Source organism: Lipotes vexillifer, unplaced genomic scaffold, assembly GCF_000442215.2.
Source record: "Lipotes vexillifer unplaced genomic scaffold, Lipotes_vexillifer_v1.1 scaffold311, whole genome shotgun sequence".
Classification (NCBI taxonomy): domain Eukaryota; kingdom Metazoa; phylum Chordata; class Mammalia; order Artiodactyla; family Lipotidae; genus Lipotes; species Lipotes vexillifer.
The window spans coordinates 855,681-863,760 of NW_006791012.1; the positions used below are offsets into that span (position 1 = coordinate 855,681).

The 8,080-nt window shown below is 37.5% G+C and overlaps 1 protein-coding gene across 1 annotated transcript in view; it reads left to right on the forward strand.

The window, feature by feature from the left end:
* Positions 1-8,080, forward strand: part of PPP3R1 (protein phosphatase 3 regulatory subunit B, alpha) — a 27,333-nt gene that overhangs the window by 658 nt on the left and 18,595 nt on the right. The gene's annotated exons all lie outside the window — the stretch shown is intronic.

Below are 8,080 nucleotides of genomic sequence, written 5' to 3' on the forward strand. Positions count from 1 at the left end.
GGAAAGAGTTTTACAGACCTCTTTATTATTAGTGTCTGCACTATGTTGTAATTACAAACCGACCCTCAAATCTCAGTGGCTTAACCCAACTGAAGTTTTTCAGATTAACAAAGCTGCAAGTAAACAGTTAACTTACTTAACTTGTGGTTATGTAAAATGAAGTGCTTATTGAAGGCAAAACTGAGAGACTAAGGAGCTATCGTACAAGACATTTCTGGGGAGGAGGAGTATAAGAAGTGTGGGTGGGCTGGCTGTTCTGACTATACTGGACAACATAAAGAAAATAACAATCTTAGAAATTCTTGATTCAAGGATCAGAGGACCAGGGAGCTTAAATAAAAATCAAAAGGTCTCTTGTGTGAAAGTACAGTGATTGGGGAAGAGGGAGATCTTGAGAATTGGAATGGGGACGCTGGTAAGTTTAGATACCGTCCTGAGGGCCCAGAATTCCCAGACTCTTCTGAACCTTCCTTGCCCTTTCTGCCATCCCTGTTTGATGAAGCTGGTCCTGCCTTATTCAGAGACATCTTACTTTGCCATGAGATGTCTCTTCTTTGTTGTCTTATTAAAACCATTTCCCCATTGCTCATTGTTTCATTAGTCTCCTTTATTTTCCCAGAACACTTGTCAGTTTCTTTCATTCTCATCAACACCTTTGCTTGCGTGTGAGCTTTGGATAAGTGCTCTTCCATCAGCTCTTTTGTTGAGCAACTTCATCGTCTTTCAGATCTCAGCATAAATGTCTCCTATAAAATGTCCCCTCTTTGGAGATGTTTTCTCTTTCTATGCTCTCTTCAGATTCTCTCTAACATGGGCAGTACCCTGTTTATTTTCTTTAGAACAGTTACCATAAGCTTAAATTACTTGTTTATTAATCCATTTTATTTTCTATTTTGTAATTTCTACAGTTTTTTAAACTTTTTTTTTATGGTGATACCCTATGACCAATGACCCATAGTTTGGCCATCCGTACTACTATTTACATTTTATTTTACTGTTTCCTCCCAGGCTTTCCTTTATGAATTTCTTATATAATTTTGATCATACGTAGGTGTGTATTTCTGTTTTAAACATGAAGATAAAATGTTGTATCCAGTGTATTGTTAGAATTGACCAAAACCAAATCTAATTATGACTCTCTAGACCAGAGGTTGGTAAACTACTGCCTTACCTACAGTTTTTTAATAAAGTTTTATTGGAACACAGCCATGCCCATTTGCTCACATTGTCTATGGCTGTTTTTGTTTGACCTCTGACATGTGGTCAAGATAGAGTACTTACAGACTAGTGCTCCGAGTGTTATCTAGATCTATAATTCTTTTCTGTGCCATAATTGACATGTCAGTTGTATAGTTTCTTTAGAATTGAAAGAGTTCTGCTCAGAATTGTGCCTTGCCACTTACTGTTCAGCTTGAGCCTGTGGTGTTTTCCTCCTGTTGCTAGTGGGCAAGAATGAGGTGTAGAAGCCTGTAATTAGCTAGGATTCAGGCTGCAAATAGAGTTGGGGTAGGCTGTTGGGAGTACAGCTCTGAAAAGTATGAGGTACTAGGAGGTTAGTTTTTGTTTCTTGGTCAGGGAACAGAGGTCCTAAGGAGGCAAGACGTCCCAGGTTCTTACCTTCTGCACTCCTTTAAGATCTGGGACTGAGGATCATTTACCTGATTGCAAAGAAAAATGTACCAGGGCAAAAGGCAAGATGGATGTTCCCCTTGGTACATCCAGGATGGTGAAAGCCAAGTTTTTTTAAATAGTAAGTATTTGAAATAGATTCCATACACTGTTAAAAGCTATCTCTTTCAGTTTTATCTTTAGAACTTAGTAAATCTTCTTTCTTAGGACTTCATCTGTGCTTTGATGAAACTTGAGCCTTGTCACTAAAGATCTGTACTTGTCAGTGATTGTTCAACTAGATAGGAATCTGTCTGAATTCTTCTGTCATCCAGTAAAAATGTAGTTTTCCTCTATTTTCTAATTGGTTTACTAGAATGTAATATATTTTATACATGATTTGGATGAATTTGAACTTATTCACTCTAAAACCACCACTTTTTTCCCCACCCACACATTGTAGTAAGTCTTTTTTTGCTCATTTGCAAAACTTCTTTATTAATGGGAGAGCTTAGTGTTACTTGTAAACAGCTGTTACCATGTATAAAATGTTAAAACCAATCCTTGAGGCACTTTACTTTTTACACTTGCCCTGTTCAAGTTGTGCTTTCTCTTCCCTTCCAGACCTAGCTCAGGTCTGTGTTCTCTGTGAGGCCTTCAGTAGTCCTCTCACCTTAGTAGTTACTGTCTCTTATGTTCTTTTAGTATTTAAATTATGCTGTTTTCTAAAAAGGTAGTAAGACTCTAAATTGTATGCTGTAAAGTACTGTTTTTAACCCTGTGACACACAGATAAGTACCCACAGAATGCTTACAGTCTAGCTACTGGGAAAAAGTGAAGAAATGCATTAATTTTTACAGTGGAAACAAACCATTATGAGCAATAAAAGCAAAGGTTCCAAGGAGGGAAAATTACCTTTGGTTAAGAAAATTAAGGGAAGCTTCATGGGAGGGGTGATGTTTGAAATTGTTTTTTGAAATCTGCATAAGATTTGAATGCTGATTAATTCTTTCACCTGTCTGGTCATTTGTCCCTTTCAGTTTCCTTAAATTCCATCCAGATCTTCAATATTTTATCTAACCCCCCTGCATAATTCTTTCCAGTACCCTACTTTTAATCAGTGATTTTCATCTCCGAATGCTTAAGAAAACCGAGAACATTTTTAAGTGTTAACCTCATTACCTCCTCACCCCATCACCCCCTGCCTGCCACACACGGAAATTTTCCCATTTTCGTACTCATGCTTAATAACTCCTTCCTTTCAATATCAGAGTTCAGGTTATACCTCTCTTATTCAAGGTCAGCCTTGGCACTTGTGCTTTTGATCTCATCCCCTCTCATCTCTAGGACCTTATGTTTTTAGTTTCTCTTTGTTTTTACCTGTGTCTCCGCTTCTTCATTTTTCTTCACGTTACGAACATAATCAACTCCCCTGTGATCCTGATCCTGCACGTGCCTCCCCGTTCGCCTCCTTTCTTTCTCGTATTTGAGCTTTGCCTGAGCATATACAGTGGTCTCCGTTTCCTTATTTCTGCCTGCTCAAATCTGGCTTTCATCTCCTGCTACTTTGCTGACACCGTTGTTATTAAGGTCACCTTCCTTGTATTTATTTATTTTGTTTTATTTATTTTTGGGGCGGGGGGGCACACCGTGTGGCTTGTGGGATCTTGGTTCGCCGACCAGGGATCGAACCTGGGCCCTTGGCAGTGAGAACACAGGGTCCTCACCACTGGACCGCCAGGGAATTCCCATGGTCACCTTCATTTTATTGACACATTGCCTAATTGCTAAATCTGATGGAGTGGAAAGACCTGTAAAGTCATTTGTGCTATTTGGGAAAATTTGAGCACTGATTATTTAATATCAAGGAATTAATTATAATTAATGTTTTAGTTGTAATAATATTGTGGTTTAAAAGAATACCTTAGAGATAGATGATAAATACTGAACAGTTACAAGGACATGGTACGTCTGGGATTCGCTCTAAAATAATTGAAGTGAGTGTATAAATAAGATCTAATGTGTCAGTGGTTGAAACTGGGTGATAGATATGTGGGATTCATTTTATGAGTCTCTCAACCTTTGTACATGTTTGAAAGTTTCCTTTATAAAGTTGTTTTTTTTTTTTAAATGAGTGGAAAAAGGAGGCGGGCAATAACTAAGTAATATCAAGGAGAAGTAATTATTTAATTATAGTTAAGTATGGCATGCAGTACAGCAAGCCTTAACAATAAGAGGCGGTTGAGCTCATTTTCACCCGTAAAAGGTTTGAGGTATTGACAGTGGAAGTGGAAGTGCGATGCCTGGCATAGAGCAGATACTGAGTAAGTATCTGTTGACTGAATAAGCGAGTAAGAGCTCAGAGCTGGACTGTAGAGACAGCTAGTTGGATAATTTTAAAGGCTGTATCTTTAGAAAAACCCAGTAGTTACCAGTCACCCCATTTGTTTTCATAAATAATAACAAGTACTTACGTGGCATTAACACATGCCAGGCACTCTTCTAAGCATTTCACATACATTTATTTACCTTCTTAATCCTCACAGTAGCCTCATGAAAGACGTATTGTTACTTTCCCCATTGTATAGATGAGAAAACAGGCATCAATAACTGGCCTAAGATCACACAGCAGCAGGTAGAGTAACAAAACCATGATTTACTCTCAAGCAGTCGTGCTCTAGAGTTATATTTTTAATCACAATACTGTACAGCCTCTCTTATAGTAACTCTTACAAGTTTAATGTTATGTTTGTCTACATGAACGATTTTAGGCAAAACTGGACTTGTCTAAGACATAGTTAGGTATTCTCTGATTTTTTTTTTTGTCTCTTAATTGAGTGTTTGCTTTTTGTTGAGTTAAATTATTCTAGGCCATTGTGACTTTGTTTCTGTCTGTTGGCTAGCCTGTCTGGAGTAGGAAATGTATACTCTGTTGGGGTGATTTGCTCAAAGTTGAGACTGTGGTTGTAACTTGGCATGATAATTTGGAAAAGTGGCTGAGTGTAAGATACTAGGTTAGATAGTTCAGCAGAGGGCTAGATTGGAGCACGGGAGGAAGTATGAGTGGAAAGTCAGATTCAACTAATATTTTTTTACTGTTGATAAAACCAGTATAATTCTGAATAATTTTGATAAAGTTGGTGAACAGAGGGACTGTTTTATAGATTGAATGTAGATGAAAGACTAAAACAGTCTTTTATCTGAAGAGCTTTCTCAGTTTTCTTTCGTTAGAAGGTGAACCAAGAGGAGCTTGGCAGCCTCTGAAGGAACGTTTCCCTTTGCATAATGAACTATCTGTAGAAACCTTGAAGACACCTTTAGCCATTAGGACACTGCTCTCATTTTGAGTAAACAGTCTCATATTCAGTCAGTTTTGTTTCTGGTTTAAATACTTAACAAGTGACTTGAAAACATAGAGATATTGACTTCAATTTGTGCTGTTAATTTCTGCTCACAGTCAGTTGTCTCTGCGAGGTTTACATGTTCATATTCTTTACTTAGACTAGGGTTTTCCTTTGTTTTGAAAACAGAAAACTTTTTCACAGAAAAGGTTAATCTAAAGTTAATTTGATTTCCTCCTTCATTTCTGCATTCTTTTTTTTTTGTTTGCTTTAAATATTTTACATTTATTTTTTTCTGCATTCTTTTATGTTTTCTTTCTTATATGTACTAGCTTAACTCACTTTAATTTTTTTCTTTTGTTGCTGAAATGATTTTAATCTATAGGTGAAACACTCTTTAAATGATACTCAGAATACATTACAATTTGGTTTTAAGATAGATTTGAGTTTAAAACAGATCTTACTCACAATGATTCCAGTAAATCAAGTGCTCCAGAACACAATTTGGAGATGTAACAATTATGTGATGACTTCTTAATTGTCCAAGGGGATAAAGATCTTCTTCAAATATGGAAAGAAATTAAATCATTCTATAGTACTAACCTCTAAGAGTTATTCTCCTTTATAGACTACAATATCATTGTCAGTTTCATATACTTTTTTTTTTTTTTGCTGTACGCGGGCCTCTCGTTGTTGTGGCCTCTCGCATTGTGGACCACAGGCTCCGGACGCGCAGGCCCAGCCGCTCTGCGGCATGTGGGATCTTCCCGGACCGGGTCACGAACCTGTGTCCCCTGCATTGGCAGGCGGACTCTCAACCACTGCGCCACCAGGGAAGCCCTCATATACTTTTACTTTATGAAGAACTCGCGCAGGAAGAAATTTCTGAAGGTCTTCCCAGATACAAACAGCTACATTTTCTGTCGTCTTACGACGTCTGCAAAATATGGCACACCCAGATCCAGATTCTTATGATCAAGGGGCTTCATAATTGCCTCCTGTGGAGCCGGTGGGTTGCGCTAAAGGAGAGCAGGTGGGACACTCGCGTCCACCGTCGAGGGCCCAAACCCGCTTCGCTCATGGTTTTGCAGGCCCATGTCCCGCCAGCGCCTCCCGCCCTCCAGTTCACTTTAATTTTTCAGTGATGTGTGTTCTAAAGAGTAATTTCTGGTTTACTCCCAAATCTTTATTTATCATCTCAGAAATCTTTGGAGGAAACTTTTAATATCCATAAAAATTTTATGTCACTAACTTTGAAATTGACTTGTACACTTGTTACTTTAGATTTAAATCTTCATAAATGTATCGAATAATTCATGCTTCTTAATCTACCAGCCATGATTTATCATTTACTTAGTAATTAGTGATCCTGAACTCTAATTTATTTCACCTAGTCCACTGAGAATTACTTATATTCTGTTTTCTTTCAGTAAAGCTTTATTGCTGAGTGATGAACTTGAACGCCTAGGCTTGAAGTTGCTACCTTGTTTTGCCATCACAGTACCTTTTTAAAAAACAATGCCTGGATTGTTTACTGTATTCTAAGCATTTCAGGTTTTTAGATGAGTAGTCTTAAGAAAAGTGAAGTGCTAGCTCTGTTTTCTTTATCCATACTGTCAAATTTTGGCATCATGGTAGCACTTAACAAATTGGCAGTTTCAGCAGTGAAGTCCGTGGCATGTAGTAATTTCATAGTCTACCACAAAATTGAGTAATTTTGTAGCTGGTATGTAGAAGGCAGTTACTTTAGCTGGTTTAAGAAAGCCTAGCTAGCCATTTAGCAAAAGTATAAATTCTTGGATCTCCCTCAGAACGTTAGAGCAAAAGAGATGGAAAAATACGCAAGAAAAGAGGAACTTGGAGAACAAATACAGAATGTAGTAGCATCTGTCTAAAAGACATCTCAAAAGTTATATTACATGAAATAAAAGCAAAAATAATCAGTGAAATAGGAGGAGAAAATTTTCTTCACCTAAAAAATCGTATCTTCTGATTGAAAGAGCATTCTGATACTTGGGAAGTTTAGATGAAAAAAGATCTCCATTTGGTGTCAACCTCTTTTGTAGTTTTTAAAGTCCAAGAGCAAAAAGAAAATCCTAAGAGCTGCTAGACAGGGAAAAGGTTGGCCTCAAAAAGAATAAGAGTCTACTGGCATTGGATTTCTTAGCAGCAGCAATAGGTATTAGAAAGCAATGGGGCAGTTAATTCAAAGTTCGTTCTGAGTTCCTAAATCTAGAATTTGATAGCAACCAAATGATTACTCAGGTGAGAGGCCAAATTAAAGACATTTCCAGAAATGTAAGGACTTGGGAAATTTACCTTTCATACGTTCTTGAATATGTGCCCAGAAAAATGAAGGAGCAGTTAGAGAAAAAAGATGAAACAAGATCCAAGAAACTAAATCTCTTAAGACACCAGTGAAGATCCCGGGATAACAACTATGCCAGGGACCTGGAAAGCAGGTGGTTCAAATTAGAGCAAGAAGCCAGAATTGTCTGTGGAAGATGTCATCAAGAAGAAAGTCAAAGTCATTATATAAATTGTATGCTGGAATTTCTTAATGTTAAGGTAAAAGGCAAGGCAGTAAGGGAAAAAAGCAGAGACTGGGGATGCAGTATTACATTCTTGGCGATAAACCAGATTGAGCTCTCGAGCAGCCATAAATAAGTCTTTTGACTAAATGGGTCTGAAAGTAAAAGAAGACTCTTGAATATGCATGCTTTTGTGAAAATACCATATTTTGGGGGGAGTTGGTGGTGGGGACTGATACAAAGCTAAAGAAAAGTGCAAGTAATATGTTTAACTGCAGCATATCATAGGAAAAGATAAAAGAAAAGCTTGGAGAATGTGATATAATGGGTTAGGGTTGGATTTGACATACAGAAACAGTGGAACTCTTTGAGAGCCACATCTTTTGATTAAGATATGTTACTGACCTACACGGTATACTTAGGTGAAAAGAAAAAAAGTGTGTGACTTTCAAGCCAGGGTTATTAATAACTTAGTGAGAAAACTTGAAGATGTGCTTGTATGATCTTATAAATACATGCTTATTGCATATTCTCATTTGAACCACAATGTAAATAAACCAAAAAGAGAAGAACAACAGCAATACAAACACCTTCAGCAGG